The sequence below is a fragment of the Danio rerio genome, chromosome 9, assembly GCF_052040795.2.
Source record: "Danio rerio strain M-AB ecotype USA chromosome 9, GRCz13ab, whole genome shotgun sequence".
In the NCBI taxonomy this organism is placed as follows: Eukaryota; Metazoa; Chordata; class Actinopteri; order Cypriniformes; family Danionidae; genus Danio; species Danio rerio.
Window position 1 is genome coordinate 45,641,411 of NC_141029.1, and position 27,213 is coordinate 45,668,623.

Here is a 27,213-nt window from a genome sequence, read left to right on the forward strand (position 1 = left end):
AGGAGTAGTAATATGCATTGCATTGGACAAATTTAAATATTATACAGCGCTATACAAATAAACTTGAATTAATTTTTTTTTCTCAGTATTTATTTATGCCTTAACGCAGTCAGCAAAATTGGCTATATTTATTGCAACACTTATAGTAAATATTAATATATAATTTACAATTATAACTGTTTCCTAATCATTTACTGTACAAACAAAATGAATACAAACAACAACAACACTGATTAAAGTCATACAAGTTGTTTTAGTTTTTAGCTTAGTAAAGATAAATATTCTAAAACTCATCCAGAAGACAGACACCTTTTTAAACATATCACTTTCTCAGTACTAGATTAAGATTTGTACCAAGGTTCCATTTTCATACAGCTGTTTTCCAGTATTTCAAGTTTTGATCAATACCAAAGTATAAAGCAAAGTCTATTATTCAGTTTCCAATTCATACCTAAATCTAAAAAATAAAAAGACAATTATTACTGGCTTTGTGGTCCAAAGTCACAAATGAATCAGTGACTTAAAATGATTTTTAAATGAGTAATTCAAATGTGTCACTCACGGAGAGAATAGGTGCATTCGACTTCATGCAGCGCTGCACAGAATAATCGAAATCTGTCTTAAAGTGGTGCATGCCTGTAAGAAATGTTGTCCGGATTGACTCTGCATGGACACCACGTGACTGTCACATGTGGCATCAAAGTACTGTGACAGCACTCTGAGATCAGACGACCGGTGCAGCATCTGAAGAGCGACTGCTGGAGCTGCGATGACGACACGGATATTACACGATTGGATTGGAGTTCACTGCATTACAACAACCACGTGTGTTTCACATTTAATATTGGTCAAACTCCAATTCTCAAATTTCAAAACAAATAATTAACTTTTCATAGCATCTTTATCTTGTACACATCATGCTTATTAAAAGACTACATATATTTTACTGCAGTATCATCTTTTGTTAAATAATTTAGTTAAAAAAGACTAGATTGCTTGCATAGGTTTATTCTGCCTTTTTATATATATTAAATACTATTTACTGCATTCAGCTCCATGCATGAACGATTTAAATGATATATTTTATTAAAAAAACCTAAGTATTAACTCAAATAAGTCTTACAGACTTGTAATAAAATAATTATAAATATTGATCCTGCCACCCTAAAGGTTTCTTATCAAATTAAGTAAAAAAACTGTTTTATTTAATAATTATAAAATGATTTATATCATTATAAAATATATATATTTTTTCCTGTCAAGCTGTTTATACACAAGTTTTAAAAGTGACATTGATGTACCTGCTCTTTCTGGGAAACTTCTACTTAAAGTGTAGCTCACTTATTTTAGGAATGTTCTTTTGTTCAATCTTTTTGGATTAAAGCGCTTTTTTTAAAAATGCTTTCATTATCCAAAATAATCTTAATCATTGTTTAAGACTTAATTAAAACATCTCGTTTTGGGTTTTACATTAATATATATTGGAAAAAGTTTTATATTTATGAATGTAAATAAATGCAAAAACCCTTTTTAGCACATCAAACAAGAAGTATTAGCCTAAAAATGTGTGCTTATAGCTTTGTATTTAATAGGCCTACTCATTTTTTATGTTTATATTACTCTCTTGTTTCTCTATTATTACTCTCATGCGTTTGTTATATATTTAATACACATTTAACTTATTTAAAAATTAACTGTTTTTAGAGACTGTATTTTTTTTTATTTGTACTGTAAATATTTTGTTGTTATTGCAATAAATAAATAAATGATCCAACCATGTGATCGGACATCATGACTGCGCAACTTTGAGCCCCGAAGTGTCCGGCTGTCCAGCTTGACGGCTCAGTTTTCATCTCTGACCCCCGCCTGCGCATGGCTAATCTTGTTGATCACTGGCTGCAGCCATGGTTCAAGTCGAACGCACCTAATAACTTTCTACAACCCAACAGCATTACAATTGACATAATTATTTATCCATGAAAGGAAACCAGCACAAAACCCTCAGAAAAGTGTTGAGTTTACACTATAAATAACCCCCCAAAATATAAAGAGGTCAATTTCAGTCAATGGTGCACACTATATTCTCAAATGTGTTTATACACCACCATCTAAAAAAGAAGTGGAAGAGATTATGGCTCAAGAGAAAAAGTGGAAGATTTAAAATTGTTTGTCTGACTATTACGTACACTGAGCCATATTTAAAAACAGAGGTGTTGTGTTCTACCACTCCTTTCCCAGAAAAACCCTGCTTTATTCAGTTGAGAATAGACAAAATGACCAACATTGCATTCCTTATTCAACCGTTTCTTTGACCGCTGAATGAAAACACAAACATCAAAACAGCACCTTGCGACAGATGAGGCAGTATGTGGTTTTGAGCTGAAAATAGAGACTCCACAGTTTTTTTTTCGTCTTCCACTGCTTACAGAGCACCATTCACTGGAATGCCATCAATCAATGAGGCCTTATCTCTACTGCAAGTGTCTGGCACATTTCCATGCACATTTACACAACACTGAAAGCACAAACCTACACACACTCACAAGTCTGACGCACTCTGAACAGACAGAAAGGACAATATATTAATGACCAGTTATCAAGCTTGACCATTAATGACTGGTTACCAATCTTGTTTACAAAATCAGTAAGCGTATACAGCACATGGACATAGAAATAGATCAGAGAGGGGTCATCTGAAGCCCTGTCCACAAAAACACGGGTATTTAACCACTGTGTTTAAATACAGGTATTTAACCTAAAATCAAGGTTTTTTCTACGTGGTTTCGCTGTTTGTCCACACAAAAATAGAGTGACTGAAGACATGTCTACATGTACATGATTTTGCCAGGTACGATGCGATCCTGGAACATCATTTTTGTTTAAAAATGTAATCCATGACTATTCCCCCCAAACCCAAGCATTACTGTAAATTATGTCCAAATCAGAGGAGAATAATAGTTGGATAACCATAATGTATAAGTGAATAGCCGGTAGCGAGCTCTCTGCAACTGTCACATGGCCGCCCTGTAAAGCCAAGCAGGGCTGCGCCTGGTCAGTACCTAGATGGGAGACCACATGGGAAAGCTAGGTTACTGCCGGAGGTGGTGTTAGTGAGGCCAGCAGGGGGCACCCAACCTGCGGTCTGTTTGGGTCCTAACGCTCCAGTATAGTGAAGACGACTCTATACTGCTCAGTGAGCGCAGTCTTTCGGATTAGATGCTAAAGTGAGGTCCAGACTCTCTGTGCTCTTTTAAATCCCAGGATGTCCTTCGAAAAAGAGTCTGGATTAAAATTAGCCTCTGTCCATCATGGCCTCCTAACCATCCCCATATGATAATTGGCTTCATCACTCTGTCTCCTCTCCACCAATCAGCTGGTGTGCGGTGTGTCGTCTGGCGCAAAATGGCTGCTGTCGCTTCATCCAGATCTTGTAGTAGTTGGTGTAGTACTTATTGCAATTATATATATATATATATATATATATATATATATATATATATATATATATATATATATATATATATATATATATATATATATATATATATATATATATATACATATATATATATACATATATATATATATACATATATATATACATATATATTTATACATATATATATATATATAATGTATGTGTGTGTGTGTGTGTATATATATATATATATATATATATATATATATATATATATATATATATATATATATATATATATATATATATATATTAGCGCTGTCAAAATTAGTGCGTTAACGCATGCAATTAATTTTCAATAATTAAATTTAACGCAATTAACATAGTTGCAGGTTTTTTTTACTTCCTGTTGTGGTGGAAGTGTGTTTAACATGCAAGAAATGTGGATAAGACCAAGGAAGCACTTTTTGAAGGCAAGTTTCAGTATAAAACAATTAATGTCGCATCACCAGGCCCTCCAGAGTTTCATGCAATTTTGGGTGTTTAATTTTTAACTTTCGAATTCTGTTGTAAGTTGATACTGCATGGTGAACAGAAAGAAAATCCTCCAAATTTCGTGACTCTGTGTTCCTTTAAGGTAATAAAATCACTGCTTAGGCTACACGGTAGAATTTTAATAAGAGTATAATCTTAATCATATTAAAATCTGAGTATTGGTGTCTTATGTACATGTACTCAGAAAGTCTCTGGTGAAGTCGCGAGCTGTTAAAGACAGGGCATTACTCTGCCTTTCAGCATGAGCCCTCCAAGTTTAGCAGCTTTCCTCATTAAACGCAACAAAAGCGAATTCTTCGCGTTGTTGTGTCAGAATCCTTGTGAAATACAGTAATACTTTAGGACGCTTAGTTTAAGCAAATTTGATGAGCGTGATCATGCGTGTTGAATCTGGGGGAGTCGCTCCAGTATGGAAGGCCGTTGGGGCCAAAACGTCTGCAGCGCGTTGTGTGTGTGTCTGTGTGTGTGTCTGTGTCAGGCCCGTTGAGGGGTGTCAGGGGTGGAGTGAACGACGTATCTAAGTAGGGGCGTGTGCATGGGAGACGTACCTGAAGGACGGTGGGGGTGAGTTGCGCGCGACATAGACTACCTGAAGAGCTAGGAGGGATGCGGGGGAAAGGGGTGTGCAATGTATTTAAACACCAGTTTGCGAGAAATTATCATTAATTTGCGGGCATTTGGGAGTCTCTGTGCACTTGCAGGATACTCCTAGTCTTAGCAACTGGATGAATGTAAAGGAGGATTAAGCAAAATTGTTTCTACTCTATAACTAATGTTCTCAACTCACAGCAATAAAACTTTACAATGAGTGCAACTGTTTGTATTCAATAGTTTATTTATGAATAATAAATAATTATATTATGAATATTATGATTTTTCATTTTCCATATCTGCAATTCCTGTATTTTGGCATTTTTTTGCAGTCCACTTAGAATCCAACATGGAAATCAATGTTTTCTTTATCGGCATTGATTGTGTTGAAATTTAAATGTCATTAACATGCCTGTGTTTTAATTTCTTTAATAAATATGGCTGTCAAGCCAGGATCTTGATGGTTTATTGTGGGTATGTTGTTTACATGAAGAAATCTGTGTTACAAGTTGAACAAAAATTCTAATAAACAATTATATTTTGAATTTTAATTCTAATAAACAATTATATTTTGAATTTAAATAGTTTTTGTCTTGCGTTTACATTAATTTTACATTTGAATAGCCAAAATGACAAGTTTCAGTATTTTAAATGTGATTAATTGCGATTAATTTAAAAAAAAGGTGCAATTAATTAGTTTTTTTAATCAATTGACAGCACTAATATATATATATACACACACACACACACACACACACACACACACACACACACACACATATATTTTTATATATATATATATATTTTTTTTTTTATATATATATATATATATATATATATACATACATACATACATATATATACATACATACACACACACATATTTATATATATAAACACACACATATTTTGTATATATACATGTATACATACACACACGCACACCAGCGACATCACATATGCGTTCATAAGTTCACACAAGCTCCTATTCAAGCAGGGTCACTGTAAAACCCTCACTGCCGGCTCTCTTACACCTGAGCAAGTCCTCAGAATCACTCTTCAGCACATCTACAGCCATAAGTATGGAAAAAAAATAAATCTGTGAGGTCAGGAAAAGCACAGCACATTGCACACAGCTGCTCTGCACACAAAAAGCTGGAGCAAAACACTCTGTTGCTGCAGGAAACAGGTATATAAACAATACTAATTGAATTGGTTATAGAGGCTTTTCTCCAACACTGCATTGAATATGCATAAACGCTACACACAGTGAGTCAGCCAAAATGCACATGGTTTAAAGCTGGCTTTCAAAACACAGTGCTTTTGTGCTAATACGCAGTCATGAAGCAGTAAAACTTCACAGCAATAGGAACAGCAACCGGCTGTGCCATTAAATATTAATGTCCATTTCTGCCTCTGTATGCTGACAGCCTAATTAGCAGCTCATTAATATTCTAGAGCACAATCATTTTGGGTTAAAAGCAATTCCAAAATGTACTCTTGTTTTAACCTTAAAGGCATACAAAGGTGGATTTTAGCGGAGGCGCGTTGTGTGTTGGTTATGGAAATGTGCCTCTGCCACAGGATAAAAACAAAATGTATTGATTCAAACAGGAAAACTGAAAAACAAAAATTGTGAAGAAAGTCAAATTTCTGAATGTATATTTTACAATTCAGTTTTTTCGTTGTGTAGTTGGCTTTTTCATCACAGAAATGTGACTGTCTCCCAATAAATTTTCTAATTTTGTGATTATGACCTTTACACAGATATTGCTTAATGTCTTTGCAAGTTTGGCATGCAGTCCAGGGAGATAACCCTGAGCTTGGAGAGAATTGAACACAGGGCTCCCACCTGTTTAACTAACATGTAAGGGTCTGAGGAAGGTCTTGAGAGCTCCCCCTGGTAAAGGAGGAAAAGGAGGAGATGGGGTGGAAGAGGGAATTCTTCCACAACGATGAAAAGGCAGTAAGGTGAAATCGTTCTATTTATTGTAGCCTTTGATCAATCTTATTTGATTATTGCTGATTACGGATGAGAGACCAGCCGCAATCATTTATATCACATGCTCCTCTCGAAATTAGTTTTAAAACTTAACTGAAATTGAGTATTCTGACACAATAAAAAGTCAGAACTTTCCCAGTCGTATTTACAGTTTTGCAACTCAAAATTGCACAATACAAAAACACTACTCTGATAAAAAAACAAAACAAAAACCAATCTTGAGACGTTAACATGCAATTAAAAGTTAGTAACAACATGGAAGTTTTAGTCATATTTATCAACAGTTTGCATTGTCACAAACCTTTTTAGGCATTATTTGTTTTACAATAAATGTATTTAAGTATTTATTCATTCATTTTTGTTATTTTAAATTGGTTTTATGGGGCGACGCAGTGGCGCAGTGGGTAGCACGTTCGCCTCACAGCAAGAAGGTCGCCGGGTCGCTGGTTCGATCAGTTGGCATTTCTGTGTGGAGTTTGCATGTTCTCCCTGCGTTTGTGTGGGTTTCCTCCAGGTGCTCCGGTTTCCCCCACAGTCCAAAGACATGCGGTACAGGTGAATTGGGTAGGCTAAATTGTCCGTAGTGTATGAGTGTGTGTATGTGTGGATGTTTCCCAGAGATGGGTTGCGGCTGGAAGGACATCCGCTGCATAAAAACTTGCAGGATAAGTTGGCGGTTCATTCCGCTGTGGCGACCCCAGATTAATAAAGGGACTAAGCCGACAAGAAAATGAATGAATGAATAAATTGGTTTTATATTATAACCATACTAATTTACTTGCGTTTATAAAAATAAAAAAACACTTATTTATTATTTTATATATAATTTATATAGTGTTTTCTAGTGTTTTTATATGTTCCTGCTGCGTGTTGCTGCAACGTAATTTCGTTTTGAATTATATCTGAAATTGTTATGTATAAATCTAAATTTTTATATAAAAATGACAATTATGTTTTGTGGAAATCACAAATTAATCACTTATTTTTAAACAAATCTTTTACATTAATAATTCAAATAAATCACTCACTGAGAAAGTGACTTGCTACAAGCTACTGGCATCATATTTGAATTGACATATTTATATATCCATCAAGGAAAGCCCAGGCTTTTCGGTTCAGATACAGTAAATGTCCTTATGCATGTCCACAAGAAAGTGAGGCTTGTCATACAGATCATGTAAACCAGGGAAGGGTATCCAAGCACCAGGTCGCAACCAAATACCAGATTGTAAAAGAGCCTCTATGGGCCACAAGAACGCAAAATTACTCTATATGAGATCCCACTTTACTGCGAGTTACCCCCATGATGATAAACGATGTAATGAGGTTTCAACTTCTGTGATGTGGTTATGTCATCACCGCTCCATTTAGTTTATTGTTTGTTTTTGCATTTGAAACTTTGAGGATTGTTTAGAAACCAAAATAAAATGAAAAGAATAAAAGGCCTGAAGTAAATATTTTTCACTTAAATTACGAATTTACATTACAAAACACTGGATGAATCCTTTTTAATAACTAGCATAGATTGTTTTTTTTTTTACCCCCAATCATTGGAAATCAAAAGTTTTTTTTTTTTTTGTCTTCTGTCAAATAAAAATAGCAGGCCAACTAACTTAAATCAATAGCTTCCCAGAAAAGAAGCATTTTTAATGCTCCACTGTAATTCCTTTATCACAATCCTCTATTAACATTTTTAATACAAGTCATAGTCCCACTTTATATTAAGTGTCCTTAACTACTATGTACTTACATCAAAAAAATAAATACAATGTACTTACAGTGTTTATAATGTATTTGAGAACACTTGTGGTGCTTTTGAGTTGGGATAGAGGTTGGGTTATGGACAGGTTTGCTGGAATGGGTAGGTTTAAGGGTGGGTTAAAGTGTAAGGGATGGTCAACAGTGTATTTACAAATGTAAGTACAAAAGTTAATTACAGATGTAACTACATACATGTATTTAATCAAGCATAAGTACACAGTAAATATATGTATTTAAAACTATTATTTCCTGTGTAAGTACACATTAGTTAAGGCCACTTAATATAAAGTGGGACCCAAGTCATTGTTTTAAAGATATTTTCTCCATCTCATTTGCGGTGAGTTTAGGTGAGTGAGTGTCTTAAATTAGTGTCAAACTAGCACAGACATATTAGTATATCATCAATAAAGGCTTTGCTGAAAGACTGGTCAAATATGTTCTTTGCAATGATTTAAACACATGCACATCATGCAGTCGTGGTGATGAGAGACAACAACAAGGCACATATATGTTGGCTTATTTAGAGTATAGCTTTTTTTACATATAGCCTAGAAGTGCATATACATTTTTATAGTTTATATAGCTTATATAGTTACCCCTTTAATAAAAAACAATATCTATATTTGTGCATGTTTTGTTTTCTATGAGGGTACGAACCAGTTCTGAAAGGCGGCACAGCAATCAGTGTCTGTTATCTGTGACATCAGCATATTTACAATGCGGCACCTGTCTTAGTTTCAGTTACTATACAGTCAAACATACTGTAACCTGCTGTTTCACAAAAAAAAATATAACTTGAAACTCATATTTATAAAAAGCCTGTGTTGCTTAAAAAAAACCTACAGTTAAGATCTACTAAAAATAAAAAAGGTGTGGATGTGGACAGTTATTTCGCAACTGATCCTATCGTGCATTTGTAGAAGTTTAGGTATAGATAACTTGGCTTTTAAAACACACAGGACCGGTTTTATTTAGATCGATTTTGAGCAGCAGACTATAAATTGCATTCAAACTGTTTAAACACAAGCAATCCAGCCACAAACCTACATGGATCTTCATTTGACAAAAAACTGCATCCTTCATTGTTGTAGACAAGACAAAAAAAGAAGGGGGAAAAAAGTATGTCATTCCATACATTTTTCTGCACACATGAGTATATTCAGTCAGAAACAGCCTCTCAATGCAACATGGCATTTATAGACCATCTTGTGCAATAAACAGACAGAAAAGGAAATGAAATGATCATAATTCATGTACTTAAGTATTGACTTCTTTTTACGTTCCTTATGCACCTTCCAAGACGGCTCATAATTCACTAATCGTGTCCACTTTTGTCAATTCACAATGGATTAGATTAAATGCCACATTATTTTTTCTGGCACACATGCCCACACACAGGTTTGTTTCACTGTCTTAGTGAGGACATTACACTGACTTCCATTGTTTTTATATCAGGTTAATGATAGGGTCTCTGGCCTAACTCTACCCTTACTCTAATCTAATCCCTACATAGGCTCGTTCTGAAAACATAGCCCTATATACATTTCTGGAGATCGTAAATTATGTAGCTAGAATTACGTATGGCTGCATTTCGTCTTAAAAAAGAATGCCACAGGGCGGTATGTCGTTTCTTGTTATGTTTACCTCCATATGGACGGCTTTTCCCACTGTTACCAGTTTGCTCAGTAGCTTGCCATGTACATCGGTGGATTTAAGACCCCGAGAGAAATTGACCATGAGTTCGAGGCTGGCGAAGAATGGTTCTAGAAAGTCGGCAAGGCAAAAACAGAAGCCAAAAAATAAAATAAACAAGTAAATAACAGGGTGAGAATGTTGCAAAATCTGAAAACGTGGTAAAAATCAGGAAAGGGCTATAAAAACAGGTTTCTTTTTCTGGATTGCTTTTTAAAACTGTCGGTTGGGTTTATGGAGGTGGGTGGCCAGTCAATCTGTGCTTTTAAAAAACACTATTGGTTGGGTATAGGGGAGGGTGCGTCAGTCGATTGGTTGGTCAGTTAGTCATTCGACAGCTGCCTCTGATGGATTTACATGAGAACAGCAAGCGCAAATGGCACTCGCAAGAGAAATTTGATATCTGAAAAAAGTGTACACAACGACCTCTGGTAAATACACGAAAACAAAAACTGCAAAAAAACCATAACTCCTGGGAGATATTCAGCGGTCTCCAGAAATATATATATAGCGGTACGCTTTCAGAATGAGCCTGGGTTGGCCAGTCCTCACAGAAACAAGTGCACATCATTTATAAGCATATTAGTAGTGAAACGTCCTCACTAGTGGGACATTATGATATCTCATGATATAAGTGAGGACAATTGAGATGAAGATCTCAATCTTGGTGTTTTTTTTTTTTCAAACACAGCTAATTTGGTCTTAAATGAGCATAAAAAGTTAGGAAAGCAATCAAATGCTTTCATTAAAACGTTAGATCTGTGCATTTATAAAGTGACACCTCTTACTTAATGTAATCATACAAAAATTCCAAGTAAATTAATAAATTGATTCAGAGCTCTTTAATCGGAATGTGTAAGTTATACAGTAAAGAAAAGGTTAATGATATTTGATAACTTGATTTTATTGTTTTATAATAGCTAATTTTAATAAGCTGAACTATTTGCTAATTTATTAGCTGCTAAATAATAACCATTTATTTACAATGAAACAGCTTCAGAAGTAATTTGGGAATTTTTTGAGGGGGTATCCCTTATTCTGGTGGGCATATGCTTTATTTTTACATACCAATGACAGGTATGTCACAAGTACAGCTAAACCCACACACGCACACCAAAACATTTTTAACAGGTACAGTTCACACGAGCATATTAAAGTAATTGTTCACCTAAAAATGTAATGTGCTATTAATTTACTCGCAAGATAATCTAAAATTTAGGGAATTTTTTTCCCTCCGTAGGACATTTAACAAGATTTAGCTGAATCAGTGGTTCTTTGATTCTTCAGCCTTTGATTGAAGGCTGGTTTGAAAGACTGGTTTTGACTGTATTGGTTTCTGTTGATAAAGCTGCATGGATTAAATGTTGACCTATACAGGGGTTTCCAAACTCGGTCCTGGAGGGCCGGTGTCCTGCTGAGTTTAGCTCCAACTTGCTTCAACACAAGTGCTATGAAGTTTTGTTTATCTAGTATAAGCTTAATTAACAGTGTTTGATTAGGGTTGCAGATAAATTCTCCAGGACACCCCTGACCTAAAGTATAACTGTAACGTCGGGGAGTGACACTCACAACAGAACGTAAGATCCAATATGCAGTTTATTCAATGTCGTCAAGCAAGCAGTGGTCAAATTAGGTGTTAACAGGTATATGCAGGCAGTCCAGAATCGTAGTCGTATAAACAGGCAACAGGTCAAAAGGCAGGCGGCTAAACAGGAGAACAGTGAATACAAGGCTAGGGGTTAACTCTGAGAAACAAGACAGGGAAACGCGTTGTAATGTCACTTGAAAGCAAACAAGACTCGGCAACCAGGGTGAGTGAATGAGTGGCTTATAAGTGATGTGATATCAGTCTCTGACAGGATTCAGCTGGTGAGTGCAATCAAGTTAGATGAATGAGCAGGCGTGCGTGTCTGGGAGAAGTGCATGTATGAATGTGTAGTCCTGGGGAATGCGAAAGTGTAGTCCTGAGAGTTCGTGTGAGAACCAGCGATCTCTTGATAGCGATCGCTGGTTATGTGACAAGAACAATGTGCACTAGCAAAACAAACATTGTGAATTTTGATTTCAAATGAAATTTTGAGGTAGACCTGAAAGAAGGGGGTTTTGTGATACTTTATTGACAACACACGATATGACATAGTTATTTTTATGTCAGCCAGAGGCATAACTCTAAAATGAATGCAGAAATTCTCCAGAGGACACACAAATATACAGACAAGCATGCAAATATATGAAATCCAAGTCATTCATACATTCATTCACTTATTATTTATAAAAAAATAAATAAATAAAACAGGGCTGACCAAAGTGCTGTACAAGTGACCTAAATACAAAAGAATAAAGTACAAAATGCTAACAATACATCAATAAGATATACTCAAACTAGACTCACATTTTTAAAAAATGTGTTTTGAGTTGACACCAAATCATGACACCATTCAAATTGATACTGGTAAAATTTTGAGCCTGCTATCACAAAAGCATGGCCTCCGCTGTGTTTCAACCTTGATCCGCGAACAGACAGAAACCCAAGGTTGCAGGATCTAAGAGAACTGGATGTAGTGTAGGAATGTATGATATCAGATAAATATGATGGTGCTAAACCATGTAGTTCTTTAAAGACAAAAAAAGGAAATGGGAATTAATGACCACTTATTTCAGCTAGTTAATAATCAGCAGTGTTGGGTACGTTCCTTTAAAAAAAGCAATTGGTTATAGTTAACTCTCCCAAATAGTAACTGAGTTAGTAACTGGGTAACATAAAAGTAACTAATTAGGGAAAGTAACTATTGCGCTACTTTAAAAAAAAATCTAATTTGTCAAATAACTATAAAATAAATAAAAAACATTGTACACTAATCTACACTATTTTAATGTTGGACAATGTGAGAGACAACAGCAGCATGTCCAACTATATATTTAGATAATATTTTGTTTAATTATGTCTGGGTAAGTTTTATTTACTTTGACATTGTGGGTTTGTCTCCTCCTTTGGTAGCAGAACTCACGTTATCATCTGCATAGCCACTAATTTTAATCATAAAAGTTGCACGATACATAAACATTCTTGTCTTTCGCCTCAATGAGTGCTAATATTTCCAGATTGCAAACGTTACCTTTGATCTTGGATTTGCCATTGTTCTTATTCCTGTTCGTTGGTGTGTGCCAGTGCCACTGATACTCCTTGAACACCTGCACTCTGCCTCTGATTGGCAAACGATAGAAATGTACTATATCTAAGCCAATCATCACATTCTCAGACACACCAATCATCATCACTGGTTGGTTATGAGTTCCATCCCAGCCCCAAACACACACCCCAGAGAAAGAGAGGTCCTATGGAGAGAGACGCTGCTTGCATTAAAACCAATCAGTGTTCTTAATTATGGAAACGAACACGCATTTTATTGTCTTTCCCCCTTTACTAACAGTGTTGTAACGGGGGAAACAGTAATTAGATTATTACTCGTTACTGAAAAAAGTATCATTGTTAGTAATACCGTTTATTCACAGTGCCGTTGTTCCTATCACTGACGCCTCATTCACACGGGGCTTCAGCGTCAACGCTTCCCATTCATTCTGAATGGGTGACATCAGGCGTTGCCGAACAGCATTGTGGATCTGTCTGGGCTGCTTCAGAGGCGTTGCTTACTGCAGAAGTTGGGACTAGCTCAACTTTTCAAGCGCTGATGGAAGTGTCAGCCAATCATATCACTGTATGCAAATACACCAGCTGTGGCCTATTGCTGACTGAATTTCATTGGCCGACGCTGCTATAACGATCGTGTTAGCCCCTACTTCAGACACGCCTTCAGTCAAGCGTTGACGCTGAAGCCCCGTGTGAATGGGGCGTCTGAGGGTGATTTTCACACCTGCCTAATTTAGCACTAGAGTTCGTTTTCCCTCTTGGAGAAGATCGTTTGGGGAAGTGTGAATGTAGAAATTGCACTTGACAGTGCACCACTAGCGGACCAAAAAAGCATCCAGAGACCTCCTTGAAGAGGTGGTCTCGGTACGCTTTCAAACTAACCCTGGAGTGGTTCGTTTGTGGCGAGAATATGATCCAAACTAAAACAGACCCAACAACAAAAAAAAGTACTGCGCCTTTTTGGACTACTTCGGCTGCCGTAGTTTGATGTGCTGTGCATCATGGGATGTGGTGGAAAAATATTTGTTGACAGCGCTTTACCATTAATTTAAAACAGAGAGAGAGAGAGAGAGAGAGAGATGGAAAAACATTACCTAATGGATCGTTGGTAATATTTCCGCAAGATGACCATGTCGCAGTTTAGCTAAATGAATTCATGCCTCCTCCTGATTTGACTTGCGATGCTGTTTGTAATAGATTAAAACATTGTTTTCCTGCCGCAGCCGCGCTTTATTCTCAAAATGTATAGTTTGTCCAAAGTGATTTATATAAACTAAAAAGTATACTATGGCCAGGGATAAAATCAGTCAGCGCAGTCGTCCATCCATTGTAATAAATGACATTTTGTGTCTGCCAGTTTGTTTACTTTCAGGGGTTCCATTGGCATTTTCCTGTATGTTAATTCTGACCAATCGAAAAGCAGTTTAGGAAGCATGTTCAATAAAATCTGGCCAATGAGTGATGTGAATTGTGTCACATGAATGTATTTTGGTTCTTTTCAAATTTTTCGGACCAAAGCAATCAGTGTGGTGTGAAAAGGACCCCAAAACGGCAGAGAAATGCTACAATGCATCATTTGTTGCCCTTGGTCTGGACCAAATGATCTGAACCACATATGTGAAAGCACCCTGGGAATCAGTTCTTTATTTTTAGGAAATATGTTCAATTATCATGTACTTTGATCTCTGAAACTTTAATATTCACAAAACAGCTTCATTACACATTTCTATTTCATACAATACACACATTGACTCTTTATTGACATTCTTAAGTCTTTGACTCCCATCCATTTTTATAAGGAAACAGCGGCTTGGGAATCCTGCTAAGCAAGTCCCTTTATATTCCACGAAAGAAAGCCAGCTATGCAGCTTTGTAATTTTTTACTTTTTTTTGTGGTGAACTTTCCCTTTGACACACTTTCCAAGGTCATAATTTCTGTTTAGATAGGAGTCAAATCTAATCTGTTGCTTCTTTAATATCAACATTCCTGTCCTCGCAAGCCTTCTAAAGCGTTTTATCTCTCCTTTTATATTTGATTGATATCATAGCTTTTGTATTTTCACTCCGAGCTCCTGTATGTCATTTTTTTTGACATCCAGCGGTAAGCACAAACCCACACGGTGCTGTTTTCTTTTCCTTCCCCCTGCTGTCAATGCGCTGTCACACACGATAAGCACCAGAAGTAAGACACCCGCACACATCATGCTGCCAAGATTCAGAAAAAAAAAGAGGAAAAAAAACTAATACAGGCTCCTAAACCTGCCCTGCTCCCTTCTCACCTGGAGATTATCACTTAGAATGTGCTTAGAGTGACGGCCTTGTAGCAGACAAATAAAAAACTACTGTGCTGCTCTCATCACAGCGCTTTAGTTTAGTGGAGCGTGACATCATTTGCTTCAAAAGTGTTCTTTAATCTAACATTTCAAAGCAGGCGAAACTGAAACCGAGTTGCTGTGTGCCATACAAATGACACGGAGATTAACATCTCAGTCCACTGACAATGAACAATAGAGTTCACAGATCTCACACAGACAAGCTCGATATTGAAAAAAAAACTGACATAGCACTTTTTTGTTTTTCTGCCATATATATTATGATAAAAATTAAAATAAAAAAAAAACAAGACAACTTATTTAATATTTGGAAAGAATTCAGAATTTTACGATTTTGTATGGGGAGTGCACTCATTCATTCATCTTCCTTAGGCTTAGTGCCTTATTTATTAGAGGTCACCACAGCGGAATGAACCACCAACTATTCCGGCACTGGGAAACACCTTTACACTCTCACTTTCACACACACCTACTCATACACTACTAATTTAGTTAATCAAATTCACCAATACTGCATGTCTTTGGACTGTGGGGGAAACTGGAGCACCCTGAGAAAACTCACGCCAACATGGGAAGAACATGCAAACTCCACACAGAAATACCAACTGGCCCAGGCGGGACTCGAATCAGCGACCTTCTTGCTGTGAGGCAACATTGCTAACCACTGAGCCGCCATGTACATAAAATGTACAAAATTATAGTTAGTACGTTAGTAATGTGTATTTATAAAGTGCATTTATTGTGTATGACTAAACACCCAAAGTGCCACAATAATGGAGTCAGAACCTCGGTTTAACGTCTCATCCGAAAGACGCTGCTCACTGACAGTATAGAGTCCCCTTCACTATACTGGGGCATTAAGACTCACACAGACTGCAGATTCAGCCACCCTGCTGGCCTCACTAATACCATTTCCAACAGCAACCTAGTTTTCCCATGTGGTCTCCCATCCAGGTACTGACCAGGCTCAGCCCTGCTTAGCTTCAGTAAGTAACCGGTCTTGGGCTGTAGGGTGATATGGCTGCAGCCATATTATTTATTCATTCATTCATTCATTTTCTTTTCGGCTTAGTTCCTTTATAATCAGGGGTTGTGATCTTATTCTAAATAATATAAATATAATAAAATAAAGCAAATATGAAAATAAAGCAATGCTTTACGGTGGTGTCTAAGAGAATTAAGTAACAAGATATTTAATAATAAATGTAAATTAACATGATATTCACCTTATTATCCGCGTATGAGTGGGCGCAGCCATTTGAATCTTTTTGGCTCGAGACTTCCGATCTAATTAACTTCCATTAATTTTTAGAGGTTAAAAACAGCTCGTTATGCTGCTTGATGTTGTAAACTGATATATTTGTTATTATAGTATTCTACTTTTATGTATAGTCATGTAAATACTTGTTCGTAGAGCAAGTAGTTTGACCATTTTCTGCCTTTTATTATTCTTTGTCATTTCTCCCATAGGCAACTGAATCGGAAGTTCTAAAACAATCGCAAAAACAAGCGCACCTTAGCATTAAAGAATAAGGTCAATAGTCTTTCCAGCAGATACACAATGTCAATAATATTAACACAAAGACATTAATATTAGGTTAGATTTAGGTCACCAGCATCGAAGGACAATGTTATTTGGACGTCCAATAATGACGTGAAATGACGTTGATATTTTGTTGATTTTAGATTGTGTGGGAAAGGTACCAAAATCTAACAGAGGCAATATCTTAAACCAGGGGTGTCCAAACTCTGTGTCCTGCATAGTTTAGCTCCAACTTGCTTCAACACACCTGCCAGAAAGTTTCTATTGTATCTAGTAAGAGCTTAATTAGTTGGTTCAGGTGTGTTTGATTAGGGTTGGAGCTAAACTCTCCAGAACACCAGGGCTGCGTCCGAAACCGCCTACTACTCAGTAGGTACTGCATTTAAATGTAAACGTACTACTTGGCCGTTAGAAAAGTACGTTCTATACAGTATGAATGTGAAAAGTATGAATGGAATTCGGACGTACTACATCCGCCATTTTGTCATGGTCATGTAACCTACCTGCGTCAGTTGCGTCGCCTCACTTCCATTCATGAATTCTCTCACGGGGCATTATGGGATAGCGCAGCGTGCATGGGACGCGCACTTCAGAATCTCGCCGGAAGTAGTAAGTCATCCGGGTACTTCTCGCCTACTGATTTTTGAATTCTATGAATTCGTACATACTACTCGACTCGCATACTGATTTTAGCGTACTATATAGTATGAAAGTATGCGGTTTCGGACGCAGCCCAGGCATCCAGGACCGAGTTTGGACACCCCTGTCACAATTCAACGTCATATTAATGAAATACTGACATCCACACAACAACAAGCTGTGACATCATTAGACGTTGATATTTGGTTGTTTTTAGGTTGTATTAGAAAAGTAGGATTCTGATGTCAACCTGATTTTTTTTCCAAGCAAAATGCAACCTCCCAGGATGTTGGGGTACAACGTCAATCTGACGTCATGTTGACGTCCTGTGCCTGCTGGGTTCCTTGTATAAGCAATGAGACCCAATTAATCTTTGTTTAAGTGGCAGAATTGTGTCCAAATGATTTAAACTCACTTGAAATAGCTTGAGATCCTGCAAGGTGATCATAGCAGGGTCGCATATTGTGATATCAATGCTGAAACAATATATTGTGCAGACCTACTTGAAGTCACACAAGAAAATGTGGCATTGGTAGCGAAGTGTCAATCGCAAGCATGCTAGACATTTTCTAGTCACTGGCAAATTTGTGTCTAGAGGATTATCAGTGCGCACTTAACCTATTTGAGGAACTTAAAAAATGTCATCAGCAAAATAACTGTGGATCAGACTTGGCAGACTAAAAGCAAACAATTTCAACAGCCTATTTCTCGGTTAATCTTCCTATGAGGCCACTAGTAACAGAGAATAAATTGTGCACTTTTTAAATGGATGAGTGACCTTACTGTACAGAAATACACATGCAATCTGAGCTATTTTTAAAGGTTTCAGAGGAAGCATGACTAACAATCCAAGCAAGGGAAATAATTGGCCAATGTTTCTTAACATGCAAAATCATTTATTACAATAAAAACAGAAACAATTGTCTACATACAGTAGGACTGCTTCAAATATAGCTACATAAATTATATACAATTCATACAAGTTGAGCTTTTATAAAACGCAAATGGAGCATAGACTGTAGAAAACTGTGTTCATTATAATGATTTGATTTCCTTTTATTCTTTGATCAAGTGTGCTTCACACACACAAGGAATTTGTTTTGTCTACAGAAGCTTCCAGTGTACATAAAATGACAGGTGACAACAAAAAATAAATATGGGGAAAAAAAAAAGACAATAAACATTAAACAGATGCAGTTAGAGCAAAAGAAGAACGTGTTTATCAGACGCTGGATTCAAACCGGGTTTTTGATTAATCGCGTCAAATCATGTTTCCATACGCTTTACGAGCTACGCCACTTTACGCTGCTGCCTGCTGCGCTCTTTAGTTATGCTGTCTCTGCCAATCAAACGGTAATGGGTGGGAATTACTCAACTAGTTTATTCCAACGAGGTTCCAATTGCACTTAGCCAAAATAGACACCCCAAAATTTTTCACCCCCCCTCCCCTCCTCGCAGGGACCCCAGGTGCGCACAGGCCTCTGCCCATAATGCCCATTGGTTAATCCACTCCCGACAATAAGTCATGCTAGGATATTGTGCATAAGGCGTACACACAAACATGGCAATTTCATGCTGAGGAAAACCTTATTTTATTTAAATAAGTAAATGGCAAAAATAAAAGAATAAAAATAAAAGATACAAATTAAAATTCCTAGAGATGGCTTATTAAAGAAATACCACAGAAACTGAAATATAATTTAAATAACACATAACTGCACAATCTTCACTCACTGAATTAATTAAATGTAAATAGATTCTTAAAAGGGATACAAAAGTGATTCAGTCGGGAGCAGCACAAAATGAACATTGATGACACAGACAGCGTTTATTAGGCTGCTGTCACTTTAATCCTGAATGCGCAGACAAAAGCATGTGTGTGCATCTGCCCACCCAGTTCATTTTCACAGCTTATTGAGCTTAATAACGATTTAAATTCATGCATGTCTCAAATTTATGCTCTAATAATTTTCTTCATCCCTCTTAAGTGTCAGCAACTTTCAAATAAACAATTTAGCAAAATCTCCATTGATAGACACTTTATGACATATTAGTCACAATATTAATCATAGAAATACACACTGTAAAGGAGAAAAATCTGAACCCATATTCTACGGACGACAGGTGACTAAAGACTACCAAGTCATGAAGTATTATGGAGCAGCATGTTTTATTGACTATAGGGAGTATACACTATCAAGTAGTATGAACTAAAGATTATACAAAAATTGAACAACAGTCATTCAATCATTGATTCATTTTCTTTCGGGTTAGTCTCTGATTTATCAGGTCACACAGTGGAATGAACTGCCAACTATTCCGGCATTTGTTTTATGCAGCAGATGCCCTTCCAGTGGTAACACAGTACTGGGAAACACCTATACATACACTTACATTCACTCATACATCATGGCTAATTTAGTTTATTCAGCTCCCCTATAGCACAAGTCTTTGGACTATGGGGGAAACCAGAGCACCCGAAAGGAAACCCACATAAATACGGGGAGAATATGCAAACTCTACACTGAAATGACAACTGGCCCAGCCGAGACCCGAATCAGTGATCTTCTTGCTGTGACAGTGATAACCACTGAGCCACTGTGTGGCCAGTCTACTAATTTATCTACTAACCTTGCATACTAATGTCAAGAGAAGTGAAGCAGGGGACTATAGAGAAATTATGTACTGTAGATTCACACAACAGATGAAGTTGTGCAGGGCAAAAAATAAAGCAGAAATATAGAATTATATCACTGAGAAGTAAATCACAGTCAAGTAATTAGTATGTTTTCCCAGTACTGGGTTGGGGTTAGAAGGGCATCAGCTGCGTAAAACTTAGTTGGTGGTTCATTCCGCTGTGGCGATCCCTGATAAATAAGGGACTAAGCCAAAGGAAAATTAATGAATAAATGAATAAATAAATGATTAGTATGTGCTATATACAAACACAATTTTAAAAACTTACAAAGAAGGAATGAAAAAGTTATTGCTAAAATAATGAGATATGCTATCTCAGCTTGCATCATCATATCTGCATACAGATACTATTAGCCTATCTTTTGTTTTGTTTTGTATAAATATGCACTTAGACTTGCACTTTACATTGTATTTAATGTGTTGTGAATGCAATTGCAACTTTATTTAAAGAAAAACAAATATTCTTGACTTGTGATGCATGTTATGGATGTTTAATCAAAACAAGTTATGTAATTTTAATTGTTCCAGACCTTTGACGTTAATAAAAATTCATATTTGGACCTTTTAATGGAGAACCCCTGATGTAGACTGCGTATTAGTAACAAGCTGAATATACTAGACAAGACACTATAGAGAAAAGTAGACTTAAAGAGAAGTAAATTAGCTTGTAGACAAACTGTATAGACTATGCACTGTTTTAAGGAAATGTAATAAAGACTAGTCATGAAAAAGAAAATACTATAAAGTAGAAAGTGTTATAGTCAATAGACAATTTAAATAGCATATAGGACTGCGAAGTAAACTGTTGAATATAGAGGAATTACACTTCAGTATATAGAATATTTATTATAATAATGCTGAATGTAGAACTGTCTAGAAGTCATAATAATAAAGCATAAATTATTATAGACAAAAGAGAAAAGTCTTACAGTTAAGAGATCAAACATTATAAAAGCGGAATTTGCTATAGACTAGAACTCATGCAGAATTTAGTATTGAAAACGTAAACAATAGGAAAGTATATTCTACTGACTATAAAGAAGTCATTCATTCGTTCATTCGTTCCTTTCCTTTTTGGCTTAGTCCCTTAGAGGTCATTCAGTACATACTGTATCATATGGAGTCAATCTAAGGCCATATATACTTGCAAAATAAAAGAGAGTTTTGCAAACAAAAAAATAAAGTGAGCAAAAATAAATAAATGCAATTCTAAAAAAATCACAAAGCAAAAATACATTTTGGAGAAATATTTTAACAAAAATAAAGAACTGCAAAGGGAAAATTAAGTTGAGGACTAAAAATGAAATTTGCGAATAAAAAAAGAACTGCAAATGAAAAATTAAGCAATGCATTTAGGACAGGTCCAGACCTGCCTCCATTTAACCGACGATTTTACCTGGAGACAGTATCACCAAGGTGGTCTTACGGCCTACTCACACTATGCCATCCGTACCGTGCCCTGGCCCGTTTCCTGGATCGTTTGAGAAGTGTGAGTGCGCTGAATCGGGCTCAAGCACGGTTCACTAAGCCGGCCCTGGCCCGGTTTGAAGAAGTGGGCCTGAGCGCGGTTCACTTGGGCTTTGGCGCGGTACGTTTGTAGTGTGAGTGCAGTTTGCACAGTTTGCCTCAGCAGCACAGTGGAGATTTCTCTAGTTATATCGTTTCAGTCGGTTTGATATGCAGTGTGACATGGAGTCAAATATTTTGCCAAACAGTCCTTAGGGATGCGGTGACACGCAGTCAGATATTTGAACAGATCCGCCACTTTTGGCGCTCATAAACAATCATAAAGCCCTCGTGCTGCAGGAATGAGGAGGTCTGCTGAAGGCGCGCAGCTGTTGTGCTGTGAGGAGTTCTCGTCTTTAATAAACTACGGCAGTTTGCATTCACTGAACACTAAGAATGATTAATAAATCCATATGAAACAGCGCCTTAAAAGTCATGTCTCACTTTCAGTTTCGGGCTTTGGCACGTTTTGCACTCACATTACAAATGTACCGCGCTAAAGCCCAAGTGAACAGCACACAGGCCCACCTCTTCCAACCGGGCCAGGGCCGGCCAAGTGAACTGTGCTTGAGGCCGATTCAGCGCACTCACACTTCTCAAACGATCCGGGAAACGGGCATGGGCACGGTACGGATGGCATAGTGTGAGTAGGCCCTTAGGGACCAGTAGGTCTGGGCCTTGACCCTAAAAGTCCCTAAAAGTTCCCTTGACCCTAAAAAGCAAATAAAAATGAGCATTGCAATTGACTGGATGGGTTTTGAAAAGGCAATAAAAAATGTTTTGCAGTATATATATTTTATTTGCAGGTATTTTAGTTTTTTTTTTTTTGCAATTTTTTTTATTTTTAAAAAACAAATTTTCGATTTTTGAAGATTTGCATTTAATCATTTATTTTTTGCTCAATACTGCATTTTTTGTTTGCAAAACTTTATTTTATTTTACAAGTATATGACACTAGATTGACTCCATACTATCGACAGTGTATTAGTGTCAAGCAGAATGTAATTAAGTATGTGGTAGAAGAATGTGTTGCAGGCAATAGAAAAATAAAGCAACATGAAGAAATGAGAAGTACACTGCTTACTATCGAGATATTATACTGTAAAGAGTTTTCATTATAATAATGTTAAGTGTAGAACAGACTAGAGGTCATGCAGTTTACGCTAAAAAACAGAAAGCGTGATAGAAAATATAAAGTTTAAGCAACAGAGAGAACTGAGAATTACTGACAACAGAGAAAGTATGCAAACTACTCATTATAACAAAGAAGAATGTAGAACAGACTAGACACCATGCAGTATAATAATAAAGCCTAAAATACATATTACTGTATATAGAGAGTTTGTTAGTGTCAAGCAAAATGTACAAGATTAGAAAAATGTGGAATTAGAAGTAGAAAATATAAACAATAAGCAACATATAGAACTGAGAAGTACACTACGGACTATAAAGATATTATACAGACCTTTTATTGTAATAATGTAGAAAAGACAAGAAGTGATGCAGTATACACTATGAAACAGAAAGTGTAATAGAAAATATAAAGTTTAAGCAACAGAGAGAACTGAAAATTACTGACAACAGAGAAAGTATATACATGATTTATTATGATAAAGAAGAAGTAGAACAGTAGGCTACATGCAGAATGAATCAGAAAGTAAAATAGAAAGTATAAAAATTAAACAACAGACAGAATTGAGAATGACATTGTCCATAATAATAAGGCAGAATGTAGAACAAACCAGAGGTCATGCAGTGTATACTATGATTAGACATGGGATGATAATTGGTTTCAAGATTTACCACGGTTTGGAAAAGTCAAGGTTTTAATATGGTTAAAATGTTCTGTGACACCGTTCCCAAGGTATATGTTAGGTTTATGTATTTTTATGTGTTGTAAGGAAATCTGTGTTTTTGTAACTAATGAAGAGAGCAGAAGTCAACTATTGTTTTTAACTATTTAGCCTGACATGTTTACTGTTGCAAAAATTATAAATGTTTCTTAAAATAAAATAAATTGTTAAGTGAGGAAAATTATTTATTTATTTTTATTACCCAGATACTTAAAAATAGCATACTTTAGAGCAGTAATCACAATACCGAGATACAGTGAAACCATGGTATTTTTTTCCGAGGTTATCACACCATCAGAAACTTATACCGGTCCCAGCCTAACTATGATATAGCAGTTTAGACAAGAGAGAAGCAAAAGAGCATCCGGAATTAAGAAGTACACTCTACTGACTTTAAAAATATATTATGCTATATAGACTTTTCACTATTTTAATGCAGTGTAGAGCAGAGTAGAAGTCATATATGGTATATAACCTACTTTAAATTAGAAAGTGTCAAAGAAAATATAAAAATAAAGCAACTGAGATTAGTAAATAGACTAGGCATGAGACGATAACTGTTTTCAAGGTATTTGGAAAAGTCACGGTTTGAAAACCGCCAAAAATGTTCTGTAATACTATTCCTAAGGTATGAGTAAGACTTTTTATTTACATTTTAGTTGTTAGTTTTATTTAGGACAACAGTGTCTCCAGCGGAAAAGATATCCAAAGATGCTGTTTTAAGTGGTAAAGAAATCTGACTTTGAAACAAATGAGAACTGCAAAAGTCAATAATTGATTTTCATTATTTAGCCTGACATGTTTACTGCTCCAAAATATTTAAAATCTTTAATCAAATTAAATAACGTTTTCAAAAGGGAAATTTTTTTTTTTTTTTTTATCCAGACATTTAAAAAAGAATATATTTTAGACCTGTAATCACAATACCATGATACCGTGAAACCGTGATATTTTCATCCAAGGTTATCATACCATCAGAATCTTATACTGGCCCATGCCTAATATAAACTGTTAATAATATTAAGGCAGAATGTAGAACAGACTAGAAGTCATGCAGTATATACCATAACATAGCAGTATAGATAGGAGAGAATGAAAAAAAAAAAGCATGCAGAATTGAGAAGTACACTACTGACTATAAGGAAATTAAACTATATAGACTTTTCATTATAATAATGCAGCGTAGAATTGACTAGAAGTCATGCATGCAAAAATTAGGCAATAGAGAAAACTGATAAAAGTTTATACACCATTTAATAATAAAGCAGAATGTAGAACAGACTAGAAGTAATGCAGTATATACTGTAACATTGCATTATAGACAAGAGAGAAGCAAAAGAGCATCCAGAATTGAGAAGTACACTACTGAGTAAAGACATATATACTATATTTACTTTTTCCATTAAAATGCAGGGAGTAAAACAGACTAAAGGTCATGTATGTGGTATCTAGCCAACTTTAAATCAGAAAGTGTAATGGATCATATAAAATTAAGCAACAGAGAGAAGTGAGAACAGCATATACCCTATTCATTAATAAGGCAAAGTGTTGAAAGGACTAGAAGTCATGCAGTATATACCATAACATAGCAGTAAAGACAAGAGAGAAGCAAAAGAGCATCCAGAATTGAGAAGTACACTACTGAGTAAAGATATTTATACTATATTGACTTTTTACCATTAAAATGCAGAGAGTAGAACAGACTAGAAGTCATGTATGTGGTATCTAGTCAACTTTAAATCAGAAAGTGTAATAGAACATATAAAAATGAAGCAACAGAGAGAACTGAGAACAGCAGAATGTTAAACAGACTAGAAGTCATGCAGTATATACCATAACATAGCATTATATACAAGAGAGAAGCAAAAGAGCATGCAGAATTGAGAAGTACACTACTGACTATAGAGAAGTCCTACAGTGGTGCTGTAGAGTAGACAATAGAGAAGTCATGCGGTGTAAGTCATGCAGAGCTGTACAGGGACTCCCACCTGCACTGGAATTCCAGCCAAACTTCTCACCCACGCTCAAAGTTTCCGTGAGCTGATTGCTCTCACCATGGAGCCTCACAACAACAACATGTCAAACTTCCTCCTGACGCCACAACATCCCCTCATTCTCGGGGACAGGACGGTCGGTCACCGCTTATGCCTTCTTCACACGCATGCAGGCTGATGCATTGACAAATCCAGCTCAAGTGGAGCGTATCGTGAGGCGAAACAGTTTCACGTTGGTTTTAAAGGTTTTGTGAAAGCAGCCGAGGCGGTAGACGCTTATGTCCACGCGCCGTACAGCGCCACCTGTCGGCCCCGAGTAAAAGTGCAGCGCCTCCTCTCCTTCCTACTCTCCAATGTTCACAGCTCGGCCGGAGCCCGTCGTCTTCCCGGCTCCATTTCAACTGGATTTTTAACACTCCTAACCACCCCAGTTCAGGACAGGACCGCGTCTAAGGTAAAGGAGAAGCTCTAAGGGTCTCGTAGAGTCCACGTTAGGCGGGGTAACATCGTCCTTTCTTAGTATTTTCAGGTCTGAAGAGAAGGGAGCTCGAAACTGACTTCACGCATCAGTTGGTACACCATGCTGATACTGGAGTGCCTCCTACCATAACAAACCTCTTACAAAGGATTTTAAAAGATCCAATCTGAATCTTTTCGCCCCGGCGTGCGTTAAACGACTCGATTTTTTTGTGTACTCGCAATCCGCTCGCGATATCGCCTTGTTCTCCTAAAGTGAAGGGGGTGGACATGCTGCGAATAGGTGCAATTATTGCTTTGCTTTGCAGCTCTTGAAATCTCCTTCTTCTCAGCGCTAGATTCTGCTGGAACAGCCGTGTGTTTTTCTCGTTTACTCTCGTAAGCTCGGCCACTTGCACCTATTCAGCAGATGGAAAGCGAAAAAACTCAAGGCTCTTTTCGCGGAGGAGGGTTTTGTGAACGTGCGATGGTCGCTGCAGCTTGTAACATTAAGCGCAAAACTGATACAATGTATCGCGGATCCATGTGAAACGTCATAATGGTTGCAACAATGTTGCGCTATTTACAAATACTATCAGCTCAGTCGCTAATGGATTAAGTTGGTGTGTATGTGGCTTAACGTGTGAAAACGTGGACGTTTTGTCCTTCAGGATGACAACAGTTTGATGTAATTGGATCGGATTGGATCATCCATACGTTTGCTTGTGCTGAGTCCAAATGCTGGATGGCTGGTTTTGATTGTTGGTCCTATGGCAAGCCATTGAAAAATAACGAATACATATTTGTGTGTGTGTTTACCAGCACTTCTTTTAATCAGCAGTGCAAGTAATCCACACTGACTAGTAGCTTCATTAGATAGCAGTCGTGACTAGTTGCTAATGTTTATTCATTCCAGTAACGACAAGTAACTATTTCATTGTTGCTAGTAGCATATTTTTTTCTAATTAAATTATATGAGAATCTGTGATTCAGTTATCAGCTATTTACCTCCATCCAGCATGCAT

At 36.6% G+C, this 27,213-nt stretch overlaps 2 protein-coding genes across 11 annotated transcripts in view; one reads left to right on the top strand and one right to left on the bottom strand.

The window, feature by feature from the left end:
- The window catches only part of LOC147835390 (uncharacterized), a 136,239-nt gene extending 110,255 nt beyond the window's left edge, over window positions 1–25,984 (bottom strand). For 9 of the 10 annotated variants that reach the window (XR_015499826.1, XR_015499823.1, XR_015499824.1 and 6 more), the window contains exon 1: window positions 25,727–25,984. The gene's annotated coding sequence lies outside the window, so the exon portion shown is untranslated. Of the gene's footprint in view, window positions 1–23,350; window positions 23,398–25,726 lie in introns of all 10 variants that reach the window. The other variant, XM_087268406.1, reaches the window with a different exon arrangement.
- The window catches only part of ube2e3 (ubiquitin-conjugating enzyme E2E 3 (UBC4/5 homolog, yeast)), an 83,214-nt gene continuing 81,840 nt past the window's right edge, over window positions 25,840–27,213 (top strand). Inside the window, exon 1 of the mRNA NM_200921.3 lies at window positions 25,840–26,186. The gene's annotated coding sequence lies outside the window, so the exon portion shown is untranslated. The remainder of the gene's footprint in view (window positions 26,187–27,213) is intronic.